Source organism: Myotis myotis, unplaced genomic scaffold, assembly GCF_014108235.1.
Source record: "Myotis myotis isolate mMyoMyo1 unplaced genomic scaffold, mMyoMyo1.p scaffold_m19_p_2, whole genome shotgun sequence".
NCBI classification, from domain to species: domain Eukaryota; kingdom Metazoa; phylum Chordata; class Mammalia; order Chiroptera; family Vespertilionidae; genus Myotis; species Myotis myotis.
The window spans coordinates 84,054,478-84,080,015 of record NW_023416324.1 but is presented as its reverse complement, the minus strand read 5'-3'; the positions used below and the strand labels follow the sequence as shown (position 1 = coordinate 84,080,015).

The 25,538-nt window shown below is 41.9% G+C and overlaps 1 protein-coding gene, 1 non-coding gene and 1 pseudogene across 9 annotated transcripts in view; 1 reads left to right on the top strand and 2 right to left on the bottom strand.

Annotated features, from left to right (window-relative positions):
- The window catches only part of HIVEP1 (HIVEP zinc finger 1), a 181,008-nt gene that overhangs the window by 23,206 nt on the left and 132,264 nt on the right, over positions 1 to 25,538 (top strand). The gene's annotated exons all lie outside the window — the stretch shown is intronic.
- Positions 2,838 to 2,969, bottom strand: LOC118677976 (annotated as a pseudogene).
- On the bottom strand, positions 4,032 to 4,157 carry LOC118677972. The gene has a single exon (XR_004974671.1). It is a non-coding gene; the product is annotated as a small nucleolar RNA SNORA28 (small nucleolar RNA).

The following is a 25,538-nucleotide window of genomic DNA, read 5'->3' as shown; positions in this document are numbered from 1 at the left end:
GAAAGAGAGATAGAAACATCAATGATGAGAGTCATTGATTGGCCACTTCCTGCACGCCCCGTACTGGGGATCGAGCTGCAACCTGGGTATGTGACCTTGACCGGAATCGAACCTGGGACCCTTCAGTCCACAGGCTGACGCTCTATCCACTGAGTCAAATTGGCTAGGGCAGTTTGTCTCTTTTTCTTTCCCCTTCCTTTATGCAATTTATTGTCATATATGTTTGATCCTTGTATGTTTTAAACCTAGCTATACACAATGTTAAATTATGCAATCTTGTGTTTTCTGAAGAGTTTAAGAGAAGAAATGAGAAAAATTTTAAGAGTCTTCTTTTTGTTGTTAATCCCCACCTGAGGATATTTTTTTCATTGCTTTTCATAGAGTGTGGAAGGGAGGAAAGGGAGGGAGGGAGGGAGGGAGGGAGAGAGAGAAAGAGAGAGAGAGAGAGAGAGAGAGAGAGAGAGAGAGAGAGAGAGAGAGAGAGAAAGAGAGAGAAACATCGATGTGGGACTGGTTGCCTCCTGCATGTGCCCCGACCAAGGTCAGGAAGTGAACCCACAACTCAGGTACATGCCCTTGACCGGGAATCAAACCCAAGACTCTTCAATGTGCGGGCCGACACTAACTACTGAGCAACACCAGCCAGGGCTTAATAGAGTCTTATATCTAATATTTACCATTTGTGGTACTTATTTTCTTCTTGTGGATTCAAGTTAATCATCCATGTGTCTCATGAAGGACTTTGTGTAGCATTTCTGGTAAGGCACATTTTCTAGGAACAGATTCTCTTTTAAAAAAAATTAATGGAATGTCTTTTTTTCCTCTTTCAGTTTTGAAGAGTAGTTTCTGGTTATCGAATTCCTGGCTGATAATCCCTCTCCCACATCCCTTTCTGCACTGTGGACATTCCACTGCTTCTGGCCTTCATTGTTTATGAGGAGAAGCCAGCTGTTTACAGTGTTCTTCTCTGTGTATGATGAATTTTGTTGTTTGTTACTTTCAAGTTTTCCTCTTTGTCATTGAGCAGTTTGAATACTATGTATTTAGGTGTGGATCTCTTTGTATTAACCCATTTTGAGTTATTTTTTTTAAAACTTTTTGGATAATAAAGAATAGTTATTTTGCTTCTTATCAAATTTGGGAAGTTTTAGGCCATTATATTTGAAATATTTTTGGTTCTTCTTTCTCTTTTCCATTGCAAATATGTTGGTAAGCTTGATGTTGTCTCACAGCTCTCTGAGGCTCTGTTAATTTTTCTTTGATCTTTTTTTCTCTCTGTTCCTTGGATTGCCTAAACTCCATCGAGCTATCATCAGCTGTACTGATTTTTTCTTGGCTACCTCAGATTTGCTGTTGAACCTGTCTCGTAAATGTTTTCATTTCATTTATTGTGCTTTTTAACTCCAGAATTTCCATTTTGTTTTCTTTTTTTAATCTATATCTCTTTATCAATATTCCTTATTTGTTGAGTTATCATTGTCATACTTTATTTTAATTCTTTTAAAAATATATTTTTATTGATTTCAGAGAGAAAGGGAGAGGGAGAGAGAGATAGAAACATCAACGATGAGAGAGAATCATTGATCGGCTGCCTCCTGCATACCTCCTACTGGGGATTGAGCCTGCAACCTGGGCATGTGCCCTTGACTGGAATCGAACCCAGGACACTTCAGTCCACAGGCTGATGCTCTATCCACTCAGCAAAACCGGCTAGGGCTTTATTTTAATTCTTTAAACATGGTTTCCTTTAGTTACTTGAATTTACCCTATTAAATCTAACATTTGGAGACATTTGAGACAGATTCGGTTGACTGCTTTTTTTCTGAGTATGGGTCACACTTTATTGTTTCTCTCCAAGTCTCCAAGTTTTCTGTTGATATTTTAGATTTCAGATAATGGAATTTAGAAATTTTGGATTCTGATTTTTGTTGCTCCTGGGTTGTTATTTTTGTTTTGTTTGTTGTTGTTTTTAGTAAGTGGTCTGGAATAAATCTGTGAAGGCTGTCTCTCCCATATTGTGTGGCTGCTGATGTCTCTATTCAACTTTGTTTTTTATTTGTTTTCTTATTGCTTTTAAGCCCCGCTTCTTAGGGTTCACTGTTGAGGAAGAATAGTTTTGTGTTCAGCTAAAGATTGGTCAGAGGTTGATGTCAAGTCAGTGAAGCTTTCACTCTCTGCTAATGGATCTGTGTGTGGATCTGGGGAGCACATTCATATTTCAGGCACTTTCATGTCTGCTGTGTCTTTTACTTTCAGCTGGACCCCCTGGCATCATCGTTGTGTGTGTAGAAGTGATCTCTGTCAGCAACGATGTAGGTGGTATGAGCCCACTTTGGTGTATGTGATGAATGTGCAGAATTCTGGTCAACCTGGGATATCTGTAGAGAGTTTATCAAGGGCACTATGGTTGTCTCACCTCCCAGACTCTCTGTTGAAATATAGCTAGTCTCCTGGTCTCTTGCTTGCTTTTAACAAACCTTCCGTGTCAGGCTAGCAGAACCTCTAGCCTTTGTGTTTTCTTGTTGCTGGGATTGCCACTTTAAGGGACAGTGCTCCATTTCGAGTGAGCCTGGCCTGGCAGTGTTCTCAGCTCAGCCCTTTCAGTTGAACTACTGCACTTGATGGAGCTGGCAGCAAGGGGATGGAAGCAGCCTCATGCAGTAGTGCCATAGGCTTGTTTTGTGCTGATCTTACCTGAAGTTCATGGAGAAGCACAGCTCATGATTTGTGTATGGCTTGGGTTGATTTTCAGACTGCTAAATTGGTCCTAATTTTGAGTTTTGTCTAGCATCCTAAGTTCTGTTTTAGGTAGAGATAAATACTTTTTTTTTTTTTTTAACCATTAAGTCTATATAATGGCTTGTCTCAAAGAGGAGAGCATATCACAATAGGCTAGACTTTGTTGCTATAGCAAGTTCAGTTTGTGTTAGACAGTTTTGCCATTGCTACATTTTCTCAGAAGGTATTCTGAGCATCCTTTGGTGGCAGGTACCATCCTGGACAGGCCCTGAGAACATCAGACTGCACAGTGTATTTGGACAAGCTTCTTACTGAGGACTGCTCATAGGGACCCATCAATTTGGCCCAAAATCTAGTTAGTTGATTGTGCTTTCAGAATATTGCTGCCGCCATTATCGATATTTTCAATCCATAATACTTATACTGATAACTTCTGTACCCAACCTTCTGTTGTTGAAAGTGTGATTTAATGGGGAAAATGGGCAAGTGAGGATTTTGGAGTTGTGGAATTGGGATTGAATTTTGATTCTATGACTAACTAGATCTGTCATTTGCAGGTTATTTGATCCCTCTGAGTCTATGCTTCCTCACCTTAAATTGTGAATAAGAATATCTACCTGGACTTATTGTAAAGAATAAATAGAACATAGATAGAATACCTGGTATGTAGTAGGTATTCAGTAAGTGGTAGTCTAGCCACCCAACATGTTGTGGCTGGGAATATAGTTGTGGTAACTTTTTCTTTATCAGATTATCTACTTCTTGCTTTATCTAGCTTTGCTTTTAAGTTTTTTTTTTTCTTTTTATAGAATAATGTTGGTACTTTGTATAGTAAGTGAAACATACACTGTATTTTCCTCAGAGTACATTTTGGTTCAATGCTCTTTCCAGATATCCCAGTGTTCCCAATATTTTATAGTTATTTCCTTTCTAAAATCTAAATTTTATGTGCTTATAAGTGACAATGAAACTTTTTATGGCCACTTTATGGTGAATGAGCTCATATATACATTGGGACCCTGAATAAAGTTTGGTTACAATGTTGATGAGATGCTGTAAGAACTTAACTCTTGTTTATATCAATTAGCCTATAGTAACATTGGTTTTGTTATCATCCTTTGCTTAAGTCTCAGAACCTATTGATAATGTTAAGTGATTTACTGTGTATAAGATTGTCTTATGAGAAGTTCTATAAAATGAAAGAACAGTAGTAGTTCATTATCTAGACAATTCAGGACATGATTGGAAGGGTCAAAACAAGGTATCTGGTAGAGATAAATACTTTTTTTTTTAACCATTAAGTCTATATAATGGTTTGTCTCAAAGAGGAGAGCATATCACAATAGGCTAGACTTTGTTGCTATAGCAAGTTCAGTTTGTGTTAGACAGTTTGGATCATCTGCCACATGGTGTGGCTTACAGTAGAGATACAGAAAGTTTCTTGGGTCTCGCTGGACCAGAGCTCACTCTGGTCAACCTCTGAGGCTCTGTCCCATGATATTTAAGTTAATGTGGAGGAACTGGTAACTTTGGTTACTTCAGGTTCTAATGTCATTTTTGGTTTTAGAGAGGATATGATTGGCACATTCAGATCCTCTTAATTATTATCATACTTTTTCATATGATTCTTAGAACTGAGAAGTTAACAATTCCTCTTAACATTTTACTTCACTTTAGCAAGTGCCTTATGCCAGAATATTTTATATGCTTTTTATTACATTTTTAAAATCAAATTTTTAGACACTGCCTTTTCTTTTTTGGAAGCCTTTAATTTCTTCTCAAGAATGTGTTTGTTGTGGATAATGTGCTTATCAAAAGTAATTCTTGAAAATAAAGTACTTGAATAGCTATAAATGTCACAATATTGACATTGCAGAATCTAGACATACAGAAAATAGAGATTCAGAACTTCTTTATGATGAAGTGAACTCAGGAAGTTGCTGGTTACATGGTGGATGGGATTATGCAGATCTTTTACAGGCAGTCACCTGTAATTGCACTTGGAATTACAGCCCTGTGCTGTCTGGAATGAGGTCTGTTTTAACAACTCATAAATGCCCCTAACAAACATGATACAGCCACAGTTCTATAGTGCAGTAATAGACTTTGTAAATGGCCTTTTAGCACCTGCATTTGTTGCAAGAATGAAGTGTGGAGTTATAATATGCATGTCATTTCTATGAAATACTGATACAAGTCTGTCTCTTGAGACAGGTCTATTGCAGGTTTATAAAACGATTACTTTTCCTCCCTTAGGCTTTAAAAACCATATTTTTGGCAATGATATTTTTGGCAGTACCTATGATAAATTTTTAAGAAGAGTTTTATTAAATGAAGTAAGGATTTAGACTTTTCTGTGTAGATTGGATATTTTTCCTTGCGCACTCAGGAAAACTGTGCAAGACTTCATGCCCTTTGAGTGCTGTGGAGGATGCCAAAGTGACTGTGGCAGAAATGCCAGCTTCAAGGCATGCCGTTCAACAGGAGTGGTGAGACAAGCTCCTGACCATTACACATACAAAGTGGTAAGTCTCATGGGCAACTAGAGCTGCCAGGAGAGACTGGGAAGGGAAATAGTGCTTTCTGATTCAATGTGAAAGCTACCCCCAAACCCCAAGAATTCTCTTTACTTTCTTTGTCATACTAAACTAATTCTCCGAGTCCCCATTTTAGTGTGTAAAACATACACACACACACACACACACACACTTTTTTTTTTTTTTTTTTTTTAATATCCCTGCATTTTGGGAGCCTGGAGGAGAAGAAAGGAATTCAGTGGTGAGAGACTTGGCTAAGAGTAGCTTGGACAATTGGTGTGGTTTCTCCATTTGAGGGTTGGGCCAGGCTCCATGTGGCATCTGACCTAACATGTCACTGGAAAAGCCCTGTAAGTACAGGATCTCGACAAAAATATCCTGGAAAAAAAACACTAGTAAGCTCAGGGGTTGGACACGTTAGATTTGGAAAAATTACCATTTGTGTGAATCAAGACCTTGCTACCAAATGTATGAAGAACTACTGACACCTCATGGATGTGGATATTATTATTTTTAGTGATATAAAGTATGTAAGCACATATAGCAGAGTCTGTCTATGAATGATTACATATACTATATGGTCTTGGCTCAGGTTGATCCATGAGTTTCATCTGAGAAAATGAAAGCTGTTCATCATGTGTCCAAGATATTTGAAAAATAAAGTTGGAATATGTCCAGTTGAACAGCTAAATTTTTCCGAATGTATTCATATCTATTCTATAGAATTCTGCCAATAGGACTTAGTGAAGTGAAAACAAGGTAGCATTTAAATTCATTATTTTTTCAAATTTATATACATTATTGTTTTAGGAAAGAATTATGATCATGCTTTTCTTTTCTTTTTTAATATATATTTTTATTGATTTCAGAGAGGAAGGGGAGGGAGAGAGAGAGATAGAAACATCAGTGATGAGAGAGAATCATTCATGGACTGCTTCCTGCACAACCTCCACTGGGAATCGAGCTGCAACCCAGGCATGTGCCCTGACTGGAAATCGAACCATGACCTCCTAGTTCATAGGTCAATGCTCAGCCACTGAGCCATGCCAGTTGGGCTCTTTTATTTTTTAATGATATAATAAGAATAGTTCAGAGAGATGGAGTGTAAGGATCCATTGATAGGTATATCGAAATAAATCTAATTATAATGAAAAAATTGCATATATTTTACTTTTCATGTATCCCTTGTTCTGTGGTCTCATATGTATATATCAATAAAATTGGTTGTTCCCAAAAATCTATTTCTAATGGGAATCTTATTTTTTAATATTTACAATTTTGGAATTGTTCTTATACATACATTAACATACACACATAAGTAGGAAAGGATCATTTAAAAACAATGTTGGGATTAACTGAGTAGGTGGTTTAGGGGGTAAAGTACTGAAACTTCAACCCATAAGTTAAAATAAATTTTAAAGAGAATCAAAATATAGAAAAAAGTAGAAAATGTAAAAGAACATTCAGACCCCTGGAGAGCTTCCCCTCTTAGATGTAGAGAGTTAGAATGCAGAAATAAAAATGTATCTCACACTGGATAGATGAAATTAATATTAAAAATACAGCTTATTCTAATATATGAGAAGCTATAATAGGTAAATAGACAAAAGAAATTATAAATAGTGAACTAATATGAGGAAAAATTACTCTCAGTAATAAAATGTGAAAATGGGACCAGTGTGGAGATAATAATTTTTATTCACCAATGCATTTGACACTTATTTTTACACCATTTCTCCTGAGGTTGTGTGGAACAATGTAGTCATTTTTTGTTGGTGACATGGTGAAGCAGATGTTTTATTTCTTGAAATGTATCCCAAAGAAATAATTAGAGACAAAATGATATTTGCTCAGACATATTCACTTTAGTGTTATCTTAGTAGCAAAATAGTGGAAATGCCCTTTAAATTAGAATAGTAAATTGATCCTCTGTACCAACAGACTTTTAAAATGATAGTTTTGGAGATCCTGTGGAAATATGAAAAATGATGGCTATATTTAAAATATGTGTGTAGTATAGAATGTATAATTATATGGTTTTTGTGGAAATGCTTTTGTTGGGTGGCAGCAGTATGAGAATTTTAAATTATTTTAGACATTGAGCATTTGCTAAGTGACTCTTCGGTCTAATTCATCACCCTGTGTTCTGGGCACTGTTCTCGAGCCCAGGGATGCTAAGCTTCTTATGTGATTTTATATGGTCAGATAGATAGATACTTAAAGAGCTAACAACATTTTAGAAGAGTGGCTTTCCAGAGAAGATGATATGTGAGTGGAGTCTTAGAGAAGATTAGAAGCTGGCCAGATCATCTGGGAGGATCATCTGAGTAGAGATAAAGGCGTGATGTGTGAGTCAGGGGATGTGTGTAGTTACAGGACCATCTTATTCTTAGGGTGAATTTAACAGTGAGGAGTTGGAGAGGGGGCACAGATAGGGTGGTGAAGACCAGGTCATAGAGGGTGTGTATGCAATTTGAAGGATGGAAAAGAACTGCCTTATTTTCACCTCATGCAGCTTTCCTTCTTCTTTCAGAGTACAGTACACATTATTGGTCTTGTTAGTTGTTCTCCATTCTTATAATTGTTGAACAGTTATGGTTGTCTGGCTATTCAGCAAACACAAATGAAGTGCACAGAATCAAAACACACTTGTCTGTATACATTTGTGTATTTGCTATAGTGGTCATTCATATATTGACTAGTGATGATCGTCTCGAGACTGTACATGAATCAGTGGTAAAAATTAAATGTTCTTGACTCCTGATCTATGAAACTACAGTCCTTTCTTCATTTTGTTGCTGAGCTGTAGGTTATGGCTGAATATGAACACACAGGGTCGGGGCAAAAGTAGGTTTACAGTTGTGAGTATGCAAAACACAGATTTTATTATTGTATTTGTTATTTATTAATGTTATTATTTTCCATATGAACAACTATAAACCTACTTTTGTCCCACCTTGTATTTGTGGATAATACAGTTTTATGTGGTTGGAAACAAGTTTTATTGGATATTGTAGGAAAGTATTCTGTGTATATAGCATATTTTTCCATGTATAAGACACTATTTTTTCTAAAATCATTAGACTGAAAATCGAAGGGCATCTTATACACGGAAGTCAGCCGAGGAGAGAGCCGCGGGGATGTGTAGCTGCCTATACCTTGTCAAACAGGCTTCCTCCAATCACAAGCCTTATTGTTACTGATACCAGCTGATGCCGTAATTAGAGATAGAGGTGAAGAGTGCACAGATGCAACAGGGATCTGAGTGTTCTGAGCCCATAAAGATGTCAAAAAATAAACAGATAAAATACCGGTCAGTGATTGTCTTACTCTGCAGAATTCAAACTGAATGTAATCAGCTATGCAAAAGAGCATGGAAATAGAGCTGCAGAGAGCCAATTTGGATCTCCTCCCACTGAGTGTATGATCAGATAGTGGAGAAAACAGGAAGAACAACTCCTTAAGATGCCAAAAAAAAAAAGAAGAAGAAGGCCTAATGAGGAAAACCAGCAAAATGTTTAAAATACTGATTTCTTAATTTTGGGTTGGAAAAGTCGGGGGTGGGTAGCATCTTATACAAGGAAAAATATAGTAATATATTGTAGTAGTGAGTATTATTTTCTTTAAATTCTCCAACATTATAAAATCTAAGTGATAAGTCCTACCATTTATTGTTTTTTTGTTTTTAAAGCATGTTATATAGGAACAATTAAGAAGCATGGTATATCTCTTAGGACATTATACCATGTACTGTGTTTTAATGTTTTGATCTATCAATGTCCTTTCTATTGAAGGCAAATAATAGTAGTCACTAGATGCCTTCATAAAGAAGCAGAGATATCACAATTTCTCAAATGTATTTTTTAATGTTTGAGAACTGTATTTTGGTGTAATTGGTTTTCTTCTTTTTTTTTTTTTATTGTACGTGTTTTAGGCATTTAAAAGCACTCTTTAAGAGGACCATAGATTTTACTAGACTGCAGAGACAAATATAGCATACACAGAAAGTTAGGAGCATTCCCCCCTCCTCACCCCATCCCCCAAACCACAAAGCTGGGAAAGGAACAGACTAGCATGAACTTTAGAAATGAACAAATAGAGTTTTGAATCTCTACTCTGCTTCTTAAGAGCTCTGTGGATGAGGCATTTAACTTCTGACCCTCATTGTCTGTTATAAAATGACTAAGATATATCCATCACTGGTTTGTGATGAGGATTACTGGTAAAACAGATGGTATATTTAATATACTTAGCAGGATAACTGGCATATAGAATAAATGTTGTTACCTCTGGGTCCTAACTCTCACCAGAAACTAGCTGTGTGTCTTTGGGCAAATTGTTTATCATTTCTTGCTCTTTGTCATGTATTTATCTGAACTAAAAGGATTTAGACTTACTTTTATTTCGGTTAAAGGAATTCTGAGATAATTTTGAAAATTAGGGTTGCCTTTTTCAAATTGTAATGCTGGTCATAGTGAGTATTGATATACTTGTGCTCATGTAGCACCCTTAAAGGGAAGAAGACACAGAACTCTGCTCTGGTGATTAAAGAAATGCATATATCCTATCGACAGGCATTGTGCTTTGTTTCTATGACACTTAGCTTTTCTTTACCAGTTTTCTTTCATTAAATGTTTGCCAATCACCTTTGGTTAAAACCATGCCTGTTGTGTCAGATACCAGCTAGACCCATATGGAAGCTACCCTGGTAAACAAGCCTCTTTGGGTTGGCTTATAGGAATCCTGTTTAAATTCTGATAACAATATTCTGCATTTGTGTGGTCATCCTATCTCCCTTACCTTCACTTCCAATAGCCCTTTAAATCTCATTTCATCCATTGGCTCTAAGTTGGTAAGAGGGCCATAAGATTGGTTGATTGGAGATGGGAGGCTTATAATAAAGTGGAAATTTGTGATTGCAAAAGAGTAGAAAATAGACTGGCTCAGAGGAAGAATTCATCAGAAGTATAGTGGATAGCTCACATAATGGACAACACAGGTGATCATCTATTTTAAAAGACAGACAGGAAGCTGTTTGTGCCACCAAAACATGCAGGGTCATGGCAAGGAGCACTCCTGGATCTTGGGCAGCCTGTGGTGGGGAACACCGACCCTCTGAGTGATCTGCTGTGGGTACAGTGTGCAGAAACACCCAGTGGTTGCCTGAACACACCCTCTGGCCAGACCTCAGGGAGGGAAAGCATCTGGCCTTATGGCCCTGGGGAGAGGAAGGAGGGTCTGGCTGCCCACCAGGACACCCCAGTAGTGGATTTTCCAACTGTGGAGTAAGGATTCAGATTCTGGGCAGCTAAGAGGAAATATAAACCAAAAGAGAGATGAACGTTTTCTATTGCTAGATGCAGGAGTTGTTGAAAGTACTTATTATTTGTTTGTTTGAATGTGCACCTGCTGTGAGTATGCATGCAGTGGCCTGCTTTTGGATAGGAGGAGACCCAGGGCTTTCATCAGCGTCCTAACAGGGTTTTTGATCCAAGAAGACCTAAGAAATGCTCTGTAATAAAGAGATTTAACTGTGTTTGAATCTTTGCTTTTCCACCAGGTGGTGCAAATCCTTTATGATGTTCACAGAAGATAATTCTCTTAGAAGATAAAAAAAATAATTAACTATTTTTTTTTTTCTTTTAAGAAATTAGTTCTATCACAAAGCAAAGGATCATTGATCTGATTCTTGTCTTTTATAAAGAAATGTGTGGATTTATATAGCATCTTAAATGTTGACTGTTGATTTAAATTACCCATAGATTTTGAGACTCTACCACAGTATTTTGTTTTGTTCTTTCTAGAAACAATTACAACTGGGGAAAAGTAGTATGTTTAACATACTGATTGTTTCATGTTCTTTAGGAATGAAGCAAGAAACATTCAATTTTTATAATGTTTTGCTCGATGCAGAAAACTTGTGTGAATTGAATTTTTAAAAATTTATTTGTGTCTTGTCCATAATTAGGGTCAGTGTATATACTTTGCTTCCAGAGGCATTGCAAGTGACTTGCCTGTACGCATATTTGTTTTAAAGACTGGAACTTAAATATGCTTTCAAATTGCACCTTACTGACTGACCTTGAACCCAGGGAGTGAGATTGAGGATGCTAGATTCTTTGCCTCACAATTTGTGCTGCCCGTAAACAGTTTAATATTTGGAGACATTTTTCTCAGGTTAGACAGAAATGAATTCTTTTATTTTCATATATTTCCATTGTATCTTCTTTGAACTTGTGTTTAGAAGGAGAAAGAAAGCAGAATTGTGTTTTTGTCTGTTTTATGATAAAGTTTTTGTTTTACTGAAAAATAAATCATGTAAACAATTGAAAGATTATAATACTTTTCTGTCAGTTTTAAAAAAAAGAGTAGGATATTGAAAATGGATTATGTAGTTCAGTTTTCTTAGTTTGTACATAAGAAACACAGCTCTAGCCAAAGACTTAGAAAACATACAGCGGCTAGATAGAAATGGAGTAGTATCTCAGATATAAATGTTCTGACCTGGAAAGGGTAGCAGAGTAGGAGATCCTTCTTTCAAGGCAGAAAGGGATTTCTAATTTTATTCATTTAGGTAAAAGATCTAATTGATTGGGCGTAGACCCATAGATCAGTTGGATCTGTTTTTCCTTTGAGTTGTTATCAGCTTCCTGTATCTCCTGCATCTTTCTGTCTTTAGAAGTAAATACTCAGAGAGGTTTGCTCATTTTTTTGAATAAAATTATGGGATAGTATGTACATTACATTCTAGTTTGCTCTTTTCACTCAATAGTTTGATGTGGTCATACTTCAGCTCATCACATATAGATCATAATTCATAGTTGAATTAGTTATATAATCTAAAATACGAATTTACCTAATTTATTCCATTATTTTTTATTGAACACACTACAGGCCCAGTGCACGGATTTGTGTACCGGTGGGATCCCTTAGCCTGGCCTGTGGGGATCGGGCTGAAACCAGCTCTCTGACATCCCCTGAGGGGTCCTGGATTACGAGAGGGTGCAGAGCAGGCTGAGGGACCCCACTGGTGCACAATCGATCGGGGCCGGGGAGGGACCATGGGCGGGCTCCAGGGTGTGTCTGGCCCGTCTTACCCAGTCCTGATGGGCTGGATCTTAGCAGCTAGCTAACCTACCGGTTGGAGTATCTGCACTCTGGTCAAACAGTGGAATGGCCAGACACTTACCATATTAAGTTTTTATGATATAGGATAAGTTGATTTTGTTTTTGCCAATTATAAACTGCTGCTGTAAACATGCTTGGTATGTACATTTTATTTACTGATTTTTACTGCTTTAATTTCTATAGGATAGATTCCCAAATTATAATTACTGAGTCAGAGCACACACAGTTTTATATCTATATGTAAAAGCCTTCCTATCTAATAAAAGAAAAGAAGGGTAATTAACCATACCTCTGTTACGCTTCCCATTGGCTAATCAGGGCGATATGCAAATTAACTGCCAACAAAGATGGCGGCTGGCAGCCACGCAGCTGAAGTGAGCAGGAGGCATGCTTGCTCCAGTGATGGAGGAAGCTAAGGTTCCCCTCCTGCCCCGGCCTGGCTCTGAGCTCTGGAAGCAACAAAGTTTCAATTATAGAAGCTAAACAAACCCCAGATACCTGCTTTCAGCTGGCCACGGCTTCAGAGCTGGGAGCGCCAGTGATGGCAACAATGTTTCAATTATAGAAGGTAAATAAATCCCAGAATAAAAAAAAAGAAAAAAAAGGAGAGGCTGGGAGCTTCAGTCGCCCGCCAGCCTGAAAACAGCCCTCAGCCCCTCACCCAGACTGGCCAGGCACCCCAGTGGGGCCCCCACCATAAAGGGGGTGTGACTAGCTGAAAACAGCCATCAGCACCTCCCCCAGGCTGGCCAGGCACCCAAGCGGGACCCGCACCCTGATCCGGGACAGCCTTCAAGGCAAACCAGCCGGCCCCCACCCATGCACCAGCCCTCTATCCTATATAGTAAAAGGGTAATATGCAAGCTGACCCTAACAGCAGAATGACTGGGAATGACTGGTCACTATGACACACACTGACCACCAGGGGGCAGATGCTCAATGCAGGAGCTGCCCTCTGGTGGTCAATGCACTCTCACATGGGGGAGCTCTGCTCAGCCACAAGCCAGGCTGATGGCTGCCAGTACAGCGATGGTGGTGGGAGTCTCTCCTGCCTCCTCAGCAGCGCTAAGGATGTCTGACTGCAGCTTAGGTCTGCTCCCCGCTGGCAAGTGGACATCCCCCGAGGGCTGCCGGGCTGCCAGAGGGATGTCTGATTGCCAGCTTAGGCCCAATCCCCTGGGGAGCAGGCCTATGCCAGCAAGTGGTCATCCCCCGAGTGGTCCCAGACTGTGAGAGGGCACAGGCCAGGCTGAGGGACAACCCCCCCGCCCCCCGCCAGACAAAAGGGGTAATTAACCGTACCTCCGATATGCTTCCCATTGGCTAATCAGTGCGATATGCAAATTAACTGCCAACAAAGATGGCGGTTAATTTGCATATGCAGGCACCCAGCAGCCTGGGTCCTGGGAACATCCTTGGGACCCAGGCCTCTCCTAGCCTGTAGGCCTGCCCATCGGTCCTGAGCAGCTGGGGTCCCAGAAGCCCCTGGCCACTCCGAGCCCGTGGGTGCAGGCGCCAAGCAGATGTTCCTGCCCCGTGGCCACTTGCGTGTGCGCAGGCGCCAAGCGGCAGCCTGGGTCCACGCCCCCCAGCCCAGCACCCATCACAGGGGCGAACAGGCCAGGCCAGGCCTCCCCACATGGATCGTGTGGTGAACCCAAGAGGCCTCTCCGCGAATGATCACAGGGCGAACAGAACAGGCCTCCCTGCGATTGCTGGCAGGGTGAACAGAACAGGCCTCCCTGCGATTGCTGGCAGGGTGAACAGAACAGGCCGCCCCGATCGCTCGCAGGGCGAACAGGATTGTTCGCAGGGCGAACAGAACAGGCCTCCGGGCAAACAATCACGGGGCAAATAGAACAGGCCTCCCCGCGATCACTTGCAGGGTGAACAGAACAAGCCTCCCCGCGATTGCACACAGGGCGAACAGGATTGCTTGCAGGGCGAACAGAACAGGCCAGGCCTCCCCGTGATCCCAGGTGAAGAAGCCGCTCTGCTGACCAGCCTGCACTATGGACCTGTTCCAGTGGGTGGCGTAGAGTCAGGGGCCTCTAGCCTGCAACCACGGGAAGTCTCCCTCTCCCTAGAGTTAGAAGCACCAGCCCAGGTCCACCCAGCAGCCCGGTCCTGACTGTGGGGGTGAGTTCCTGCAGGCTGGGGTTTGATCCCTAGGCATTAGCAGTAGGAGACCAGTGCCTTCATTATTGCTGTGTGTCCAGGTTTTAATTGAACAAATGCCTGGTGGTCCCGGGTGCCAGCTTAGCAAAATCTTTTAGGAGGAGAATTCTGTTTGGGTTTCCTCAAATTCCCTCAGCCACTACTCACCCCTCTATAAAGGCACAGAACAAGTGAGGACCCTTAAGTAAAAATCAGAGGTCTCCAGCAACGGTGGGCCTCTCTCATCACAGTCATTTGGACCGGATGGCATTTGAGTATTTATCTAGGCGCCATGACAGGGAACACACAAGCTCAAGTCATGATCTCTGCCCTTAAATAATTCACAATCTTATTAGAGCGAGTGGATGATAAAAGTGCAGTAATGACATCAGAATGTAAGGCAACAGTACAGAGAGGAACAGAGGCAATGGCTAGGATGATTTTCCAACAATTAGTACGAAGAGTATGTGCTGTGAATTAAATAAAAAACATATGTGTGGAAGTACCTGCTTCATGAGTATGGGATTGCTTCTATTTTAAAGGAAACTGAGTTCCATGTGAACTATGTAATATGCTATGATATCTGAGGCACAGGACAAGGGAGGCCCTAAATCAGTGGTTCTCAACCTTCCTAATGCTGCGACCCTTTAATACAGTTCCTCATGTTGTGGTGACCCCCAGCCATAAAATTGTTTTCGTTGCTACCTCATAACTGTAATTTTGTTGCTGTCATGAATCGTAATGTAAATATCTGATATGCTATATGTGTTTTCCGATGGTCGCGACCCACAGGTTGAGAACTGCTACCCTAAGTGTACTATGCTTTGATATTTGAGTCATTCTTTATTGTTCAGTGTGATTTATTTCTGCATGCCGGTTTTGTAATAGTTAAATCACTAGAGTAATACACCTTGCTATAAAATATTACTAGAAGAGCAAATGATCAGGTGACATTTATTGTTATTTTCTATAAATGAACACAATCTCTGGTATGCTAAAGTGATAGGTATTATAGAAATATTCAGATAGGGAGACCTACAGGCTTGATTACAAGTGAGGTTTACTATCACAACCCAAATTTATTGCTTAAAAAAAAAAGCAGGGAGCCAAGTAGAAACTGAACCAAATATAAGCCCTTGAAGGCCAAATGTAAATTGGATAAGCTTTGCTATTACAAGAGCAAGAAGAAAAAATTCAGATGCAAGAATAAGCACATTGCATCCACTCTAAGTTGCTGTTAAAGAAAAAGAATGATATTCTATGAAAATACTTAATACAGATTGTAAAGAGATTTTTTCAAAGAGGATTTCCTAGAGTAGGTAGTACTTCAGTTAATTTTTTTTAAATGTGAAGAGGTTACCTAGATAAGAAAAAGGTGTAGGGGTCCCAAATTGCAGAGGGTGCAGGGTGGGCTGAGGCTCCCCACCCCTGTGCACGAATTTCGTGCACCGGGCCTCTAGTCTATATATAAAAGCCTAAGTGACCGAATGACTGGAATGACCAGTCGCTATGACATGCAATGACCACCAGGGGGCAGATGCTCAATGCAGGAGCTGCCTCCTGGTGGTCATTGCACTCCCACAGTGGGAGCGCAGCTCAGCTGACAGACCTGTCCCGGTGGCCCACTGGCCTGGTGGCAGCCACTCCCTCAGTAGTCCTACATGTCTAAACTCTGGAGAATGGGTCAGATTCTGATGGAGCACCGCCCGCCTCTTGGAAGTCGGCCTCGTGCACTGTGGCCACTTTCCCTCCCAAGATGCTCCATAAGGAAGAAAGGCTATAAAAACGGCTGCCAGGTGGCTCCTGATAACTGGCGCAAACGTCAGTGGGACGGATCCCGGGCAAGGGCATCTCACCGCTCACCCGGAGGGCCGATTGTGTCCTGGCTCCCCTTCCCGCACCCCCCTAGGGACCCCACCCATGCATGAATTTGTGCACTGGGCCTCTAGTTTTAATAGAAATGGCTAGATTTCTGGATGAAGAATTTGTAGCAGCACCTCTTCTTCCTTTTCCTCATTATCTTCGTTGTCACTGGATTTCACCTATAGCTAACTGTAAGGGTGAAAAATGGTGACTTGTTAATATATTTATTTGTTATTTCTCTTTCATCCTCTATTACCTCTTCATATTAACTCACTTTCTCTTAGATTGGTCTTCTTTTAGCTGGTAGTGTGTTTTTCTTTCAGTGGCATGTAAAATAATGGTTTACATTATGATTGATGCCTTGAATTTCAGTATAATGTGATATTTCTTGTATTTAAACCTTTAATTTACTTGTATATATTGTGAGGTAGAGAATCTATTTTTTTCTAGAAATAAAGTCAATTTGCCAGGATTGTTTATTAAATGAATCTTTTTCTCACAGAATTGTCATATATACTTGGAGTCCTGGCCTGGTCTATTAACATTTTTTTTCTATGCTAATACCATACTATTTTTTGACATTAGCTTTTTAGTGAGTTTTAAATTCTAAAAGGGTAAATTAAGGTTCACTATCCTTTTAAAAAATCACATTTCTTAATGTTTGCTTTAAATATCCTAAATTTTGATTGCAAAGTCCGTTTGTAGCTATTCTCTTTCCTTAAAAAATGTTTAATTAGCTAGGCATTTCCTGTGATGTGTGCATGCCTGTGAGTGTCATTTGACAGACAGCATTTCCCATTTTACTGGATTTGGGTTGTACCTTGGGAGGTGTTGGTTGCTTCAGCATCAAGTGCAGAATAGATTCCTTTTGAATTAGACACTCACTAGTATTTTCTTGCTTTATTATTACTTGCATTTCTAGAATTTTTAGTTAGACTGTTCTAGGCTTTGTGGGATTTCTAACAAGTCTGATGTCTATTTAAATGCCATGGCACTTCAATTATTATGACAAACAAAATTTCCCATAGAGTTGTGCTTCAGAGTAGTCCAAGGGGTGGATCTCAGGGGTGGTGGAGTATGGATAACTGCTGAAGATGTGTGAAAATGAAGATAAGTGGTTATACAATTATATATATTTGTGATTGTGTGTGTGTGTGTGTGTGTGTAATTACCCATATATAGGTAAATTAAGCATCCGTTGGAGTGGGCCTGCCCCTATTGAGACAACTATTTTAACACCCTGAATGGTAGCCCCAGATAATGGGTTTCTGGCTTCCTGAATTCTAAATTCTAAATGAATTTGCCTTCCCCCCGAAATATTGTTATAATAAATAATTGGGATCTGTATTAATGTTTTATCACTTTGGAGGGCAAATTTATGGACTTTTAAAATGAGCTAGTCAACACACCACCAACATGTATGTATTTTTTCTAATGGGAAATATATTCTCATTTCTAAACAAAAAAATTTTCAGTTCAACTTTAAAACTGCAGCTTTTTAATTGGGGACTAAGGGCAGGAACCAAAATATACCTCTGGAAGCTTTAAGGCCCACCCCACCCTACCTCACCCCACCCTTCCTCACCCACCCCTGTCCTGTCTCATCACCTCATTGACTCCCCCTAACCACATGTCTCTGACTACACGTCTCTGACTACAGCCCTGTGCTTGCCACGCAAGTATAGTTTGTAGTTACGTGTCTCAAATCAACTGGCCCTTCATCCTTCCTCTACAGTCATTCTGGAGCATCCACTGTGATGCTTACCTGTAATCTGTGCAGCTAAGTTGAATTTGCTTTGTGAGAGAGTTCATGTTTATTTTCCAACTTATTAAAGCTTCTGTGGCTATTTAGCTGAGTTGTTGTGAACACTAGGCTAATGAGATCACCAGGGTGATGAAACATTGTGTGAATCTTGGCTTGCTTTTAGTACATTCATCTCTGTTTCTAACCCTGGTTGTCTACTGGGCTTTTTTATATATACCATTGTCCAAAAGTCAGATTGGACATGTATGTGGATGCAAATAAATCCATCATCCACCTCAGCCAAGCAGCTCAGCCCCTGGTCCTTGGAAGGTCCCAATAATTGCTTGGTAGTTAGAGGAGCAGAAAAGCTTTGTTCCACATTAGAATTGGCTCCTGACATGTCAGATTAACCTGAAAGGAAGGTGGGGCATGCTAAGGGAGATTTATTTGATTTGTACACTTCCTTTAACATTTCATGAGTCAGGCACATTTTTCAAGGTTGCTGTCACAGTGGCAAGGTGGCCCAGGGCCCCTGTGCTGCCAACTGCAATAAGTGTGTGAATGGATCCCTTGGGATTGTGCAGTGGGTATAACCTTGGTCTAGCTGTTATTTTTATCAGGAAACTCATGATAAGTTAATGCTTGCTAATGAAGCGTACCCCTCTACGTGAAAAGACTGGTGTCAATGGTAATTGGCCTATCTAGCCTTGGAGCCTGTGTTAGCCGTGGTATTTATAGCATATAAACACCTTTTTATAACAGATCTCAACCCTCATTTATTAACAATTAAAATTGCATTATAATTTTAACAGTGCATACCTGCTAAATGCTTTCTGTAATATCTGTAGTGGTGCAAACATGCCTAATAAAAACTTGATTATAGCATATACAAAGATTAGAAAGCTATGGTTTACAATAGTTATTTTAAAATCTAATTTGAAACCCATCAGTTAATTTTTATTTTTAGTACTTGAAGTTTTTTTTTTTAATAAATAAATGTGATTTTCAAAAAAATGTTAAGTATCTTTTGTGAAACATTGACCAAAGAGACAAAATACATGTAATTTAAATTACCCAGACTTCACCAGGAGAATTTTTAATGATTTAAGTCATAGAGAAGCTGGAAAATTTTACCTTGTTTGTCCTGAATACCTGGACTACCTTTGTAGATTTTATGGACTTTTAGATTGTGTTCAAAATTTTTTTTCTATATTTGCAAACACTTTAATATTCTAAACTTGAGTTGTAGTTTCAAAATTAACGATATGGTAATGATATTTTGTACATGATAATGACCAACATTTATTAAGTTTTTATTATATACGAGAGGCCTGGTACACAAAATTCGTGCACTGGGTGGGGGGGGGGGTCGATGTCCTTCAGCCCAGCCTGCACCCTCTCCAATCTGGGACCCCTCAGGGGATGTCCAACTGCTGGGCCTAAACCGGCAGTTGGACATCCTTCTCACAATCCGGGACTGCTGGCTCCCAACAGCTCGCCTGCCTGCCTGCCTGATTGCCCCTAACCACTCCCCTCCCTTCCAGCCTGATCGATGCCTAACTGCTCCCCTGCTAGCCCGGTCGCCCCCAACTGCCCTTCCCTGCTGGCTCGGTCACCCCCAAATGCCCTCCCCTGCCAGCCCGGTTGCCCCAACTGCCCTCCCCTGCAGGCCTGGTCACCCCCAACTGCCCTTCCCTGCAGGCCTGGTTTCCCCCAACTGCCTGCCCCTGCTGGCCATCTTGTGGTTGCCATCTTTGACCACATGGGGGCGACCATCTTGTGCAAGGGCGTGATGGTCAATTTGCATATTACTCCTTTATTATATAGGACTAGAGACCCGGTGCATGAAGATTCATGCAAGAATAGGCCTTCCTTCCCCTGGCTGCCGGCACCGGCACCGGCTTTCCTCTGGCACACAGGACCCGGGCTGCTTTGCTCCTGCCACTGCCAGGCACCCAGGACCTGGGCTGCTTTGCTCCGGCCACCACTGCCACCCACCAGGGGTGTGCTCCTAGCTGCACCATGGCTGCTCGAAGCACGCCCCCACTCCTGGTGTCTGTCTGCTGGGGTGGGGGTGTGCTCTGAGCCGCACCGCAGCCGTTCAGAGCTCGCCCCCACCTCTGGTATGTTTCCACTGGGGCTGGGGGCAGCACGAAGTCTCTTCCTGCTCATCTGCGTGCGCAGCTCCTCCTGAGCCGTTGTGATGCAGCCTCCTCCTGACTTGATCGTGACTGTTACGGCATCCTGACCTAATTTGCATATTACCGCTTTATATATAAGACTAGAGGCCTGGTGCACAAAAATTTGTGCACTCGGCGGTGTGGTTCCTCAGCCCGGCCTGTGCCCTCTCACAGTCTGGGACCCCTCGGGGGATGACCATCTGCTGGCTGAGGCCTGCTCCCCAGGGGATTGGGCCTAAGCTGGCAATCAGACATCCCTCTGGCAGCCCGGGAGCCCTCGGGGGATGTCCACTTGCCAGCGGGGAGCAGACCTAAGCTGCAGTCTGACATTCTTAGTGCTGCTGAGGAGGCAGGAGAGGCTCCCACCACCACTGCTGTACTGGTAGCCATCAGCCTGGCTTGTGGCTGAGCAGAGCTCCCCCATGTGAGAGTGCACTGACCACCAGAGGGCAGCTCCTGCATTGAGCGTCTGCCCCCTGGTGGTCAGTGTGTGTCATAGTGACCAGTCATTCCCAGTCATTCTGCTGTTAGGGTCAGTTTGCATATTACCCTTTTACTATATAGATAGAGGCCTGGTGCACGGGTGGGGCTAGCTGGTTTGCCCTGAATGGTGTCCCGGATCAGGGTGGGGGTCCCGCTTGGGTGCCTGGCTAGCCTGGGTGAGGGGTTGATGGCTGTTGGCAGCTGGTCACGTCCCCTTTAGGGTGGGGGTCCCCACTGGGGTGCCTGGCCAGCCTGGATGAGGGGCTGAGGGCTGTTTTCAGGCTGCCCGCACCCCCTTTAGGGTGGGGGTCCCCACTGGGGTGCCTGGCCAGCCTGGATGAGGGGCTGATGGCTGTTTTCAGGCTGCCCGCACCCCCTTCAGGGTGGGGGTCCCCACTGGGGTGCTTGGCCAGCCTGGATGAGGGGCTGAGGGTTGTTTTCAGGCGCCCGCACCCCGTTCAGGGTGGGGGTCACCACTGGGGTGCCTGGCCAGCCTGGATGAGGGGTTAAGGGCTGTTTTCAGGCTGGCCACACCCCCTTTAGGGTGGGCGTCCCCATTGGGATGCCTGGCCAGTCTGGATGAGGGGCTGAGGGCTATTTTCAGGCAGGCCAAGCCTGCAACTGAAGCTCCCAGTCTCTCCTTTTCTTCTTTTTTTTTTATTCTGGGATTTTTTTACCTCCTGTAATTGAAACTTTGTTGCGGCTCCAGCTCCGAGGCTCGCTGGCTGAAAGCAGGTATCTGGGATTTGTTTAGCTTCTATAATTGCAACATTGTTGCATCCGGAGCTCAGAGCTAGGCCGCAGCAGTCGAGGTACCTTGGCTTCCTCCATCTCCGGGGCAACCAAGCCTCATGTTTGCTTCAGCTGCGTGGCTGCTGGCTGCCATCTTGGTTGGCAGTTAATTTGCATATTCTGCTGATTAGCCAATGGGAAGTGTAGCGGAGGTTTGGTTAATTACCACATTTGTCTATTATTAGATAGGATATTTGGACCTGTCCTAATCTCATTACCACATTTAACCCTCAAAAAAAAAAAAATCCTAAATCTGTTACTTGTGTTTTTCACAAAGAGGAAAACTGAGTTACATGTGAGGAAGGACCACTGGAATTGAACATCAGAACAGAGGCTGGACATGGAATTCTGGTGTCTTACCCACCATTACAATTGCCACACTTTTAAATTCATAAAATACTACTCAAATACTTTTCACAGTAATTTATAAATGGCATAATCTATATATACATAAAAGCCTAAGTGACTGGCCGACCATTCTACCAGTAGCTATGATGCGCATTGTCCATCAGGGGGCAGACGCTCAACGCAGGAGCTGCTGAGCTGAGGTTACTTGGCAGTTGCTGTTCTTGGGTGACACACCTGGAACCAGAAAGGAGGGAGCCCAATTCTGGGGTGTGTCACCTGAGAAGTGCCCTCTCGTAATCTGGGACCCCTTGGGGGATGTCGAAGTGCTGGTTTCGGCCCAGTCCTTGCAGGCCAGGCCGAGGGACCCCACTGGTTCACAAGTCCGTGCACTTGGCCTCTAGTCTACATATATAAAAGGCTAAGCGACCGTCTGACCAGTAGCTATGATGCTCAATGACCACCAGGAGGCAGATGCTCCAACCGGTAGCTATGACATGCACTGACCACCTGGGGGAAGACTCTCAACACAGGAGCTGCCTAGCTGTGGTGACTTGGCAGCAGCAGATGAGACACCCTGGAACCAGAGAGTTGGGAGCCTGATTCCAGGGATGCATCACCTGAGAACTGCCCTCTTGCAATCTGGGACCCCTCGGGGAATGTTCGAGAGCCTGTTTCGGCCCGATCCCCATAGGCCAGGCCGAGGGACCCCACCTGCCAGAGGGACCCTGCTCACTCCACAGACACCCTTCCAGCCGCAGTGCCGGCCGAGGGACTGCGGGAGGTTGGCTCCAGGGCGTGTCTGGCCCTTCTTGCCCAGTCTTGCCCTGCCCCGCCCATCACCTTCTAATTAATTTCCTTTCAATGTGCACAAATCTGTGCATCAGGGCACTAGTAGTGACATAATTCTGAATGCCTATGATACATGGGTAAGTCTTTAACATTTTAAGTTTGGGGACATGCTGTTGTAAAGTATAACTCATGTACAGTAATGTACCAGGACATGAAGAGACTGCAGTTTTAAATGATGAGAGCCAGTTTGCTGAGATCATTGTGAAAGGAATCAGGAAGTTTTACAGTTGGCCATGGGCGAAACATTGTTTTTGGAAGGAATACTTGGGAAAGTAAAGGGGAAGGATTGTACTGAGTGCTCACTTTACTTCAGGCACTGTGCTAGACACCGGGTCATGTGTTGCCACATCTTAGTGCTCACAGACTGGGAGACAGGCTCATCACAGCCCCTTACAGCAAGTAACTTGTCCCAGATCACTCAACCATTGAGGCAGAATTGCTACAGCTGCAGGTCATCTACATACTAAAACATCTTTTTTTCACTATCACAGCGAATTGCTATTGCACTGTTGTCTGAAGATGGTGTTACCTTTTGTTTTCATCCTTAAGTTTATGAAGCTTTAGGCCAGCGGTTCTCAACCTGTGGGTTGCGACCCCTTTGGCAGTTGAACAACCCTTTCACAGGGGTTGCCTAAGACCATCCTGCATATCAGATATTTACATTACAATTCATAACAGTGGCAACAGTACAGTTATGAAGTAGCAACGAAAATAATTTTATGGTTGGGTCACAACATGAGGAACTGTATTTAAAGGGCCAGAAGGTTGAGAACCACTGCTTTAGTCCATTCCATGCAGGCCACCTTATGCTATTGGTACATTCCATGCAGGCTACCTTATGCTATTGGTACACTGAGTAGGAAGCATTTTACTTTACTGCTTTCTGCATTGTAAGAAGTGTTACCTTCAGTCATGGAAAACATGAGTTTTCTCAGGAAGCCATCCAGGAAAGACTTTTAGACCCCTTTTTTTTGGTTCATTGCACTCTTCTATTCAGAACAGTGCTTTCTTGCTTTTTAAAATCTGAGTACCTGAGCAGTTGGCATAGTTTTGGGATGTGGCTAGAGACCCTCTGAGTTTATAAGTGAACTTGATGCTTGACTCTTTGTCTTCCTTTAGGAGTTAGGATATTTGCTTAGTAGCTTTTTTGTCCATGAATGTTTTAAGTTCTTTCGAGGCTGTCAATTTAAGCAGGCATCCTAATTTCAGGTAATTATTTGTTTCCCTTAAAAAGTCATGAATTCTAGGTACATGAGTCCACTGGTGAGAGCAGGTGGGCTGTGCAGAGCATATGTCTGGCTGTGGGAAGGCACCTCTGTGCTGCCTGGAAGCAGCCTATTTCAGAGGCTCAAGAGTCTAAATTTTTCCACTCCTTAGGATAAGGGCATGACATTTTGCTTGAATAAAGCATTATAATAATTTTCTGAATTCTGTCACCCAGACATGAAGTGATCATTTAGTATCATTTTAAAAATACTTTTAATACTTGAATATAAATATATCTTGGCCTTCCAACTGGAAAGACCAACTATCCTTCCCAAAATTCATACTTCTTATTTTTTTTCAGTGAATTTATTGGGGTAACATTAGTTGATAAAACCATACAGATTTCAAGTGGACAGCTGAGTAAAACATCTGCATACTGTATTGTGAACTCACCATCCAAACTAAAGTCTCTTTCTGTCCCTACTTATATCCCCTTTATCCATTTCTACCTCCCCCAACCCCTTTCCCTCAAGCTGTCACCATGTTGTCTGTGTGTATGTCATACATATTTTTTGCTTAATCCCTTCACCCATTTTTTACCTAGATGCCCAATGCCCCTCCCCTCTGACCTCTGTCAGTCTGTTCTATGTATCTATATTTCTGTTTCTATTTTGTTAAGTTATTTTGTTTGTTGATTCCACATATGAGTGAAATCATATGGTATTTGTCTTTCTCTGACTGACTTATTTCACATAACATAATAATCTCCAGATCCATCCATGCTGTTGCAAAAGGTAAGATTTCCTTCTTTTTCTAGCCAAGTAGTATTCCATTATATAAATGTACTACAGTTTTGTTTTTGTTCAAATTTTAAATTCTTTATTGTTTAAAGTATAACATACAGTATTACATATGTCTCCTCTTTCCCCCGTTGAGCTCTCCCTGGTCACCCTCAACCCCCAGCACATCCCCTCACTCCCCTAGTGTCTGTGTCCATTGATTATGCCCATGTGCATGCATACAAGTCCTTTGGTTGATCTCTTACCCCACTCCCCTCCCTTCCACTGTCTTCCCTCTGAAGTTTGACAGTCTGTTCGATACTTCTCTGTCTCTGGATCTGTTTTTGTTCATCAGTTTATGTTGTTCATTATGTTCCACAAATGAGTGAGATCATGTGATATTTATCTTTGTCCATCTGCCTTATTTCGCTTAGCATAATGCTCTCCATGTCCAACCATGCTGTTGCGAATGGTAAGAGCTCTTTGTTTTTTTACAGCAGTGTAATACTCCATGTGTAGATGTACCATAGGTTTTTAATCCACTCATCTGTTGATGGGCACTTAGGCTGTTACCAAATCTTAGCTATTGTAAATTGTGCTGCTATGAACAGGGTTGCATATGTCCTTTCTGATTGGTGTTTCTGATTTCTTGGGATATATTCTGAGAAGTGGGATTATTGGTTCAAATGGGAGTTCCATTTTTAATTTTTTGAGGAAACTCCATACTATTTTG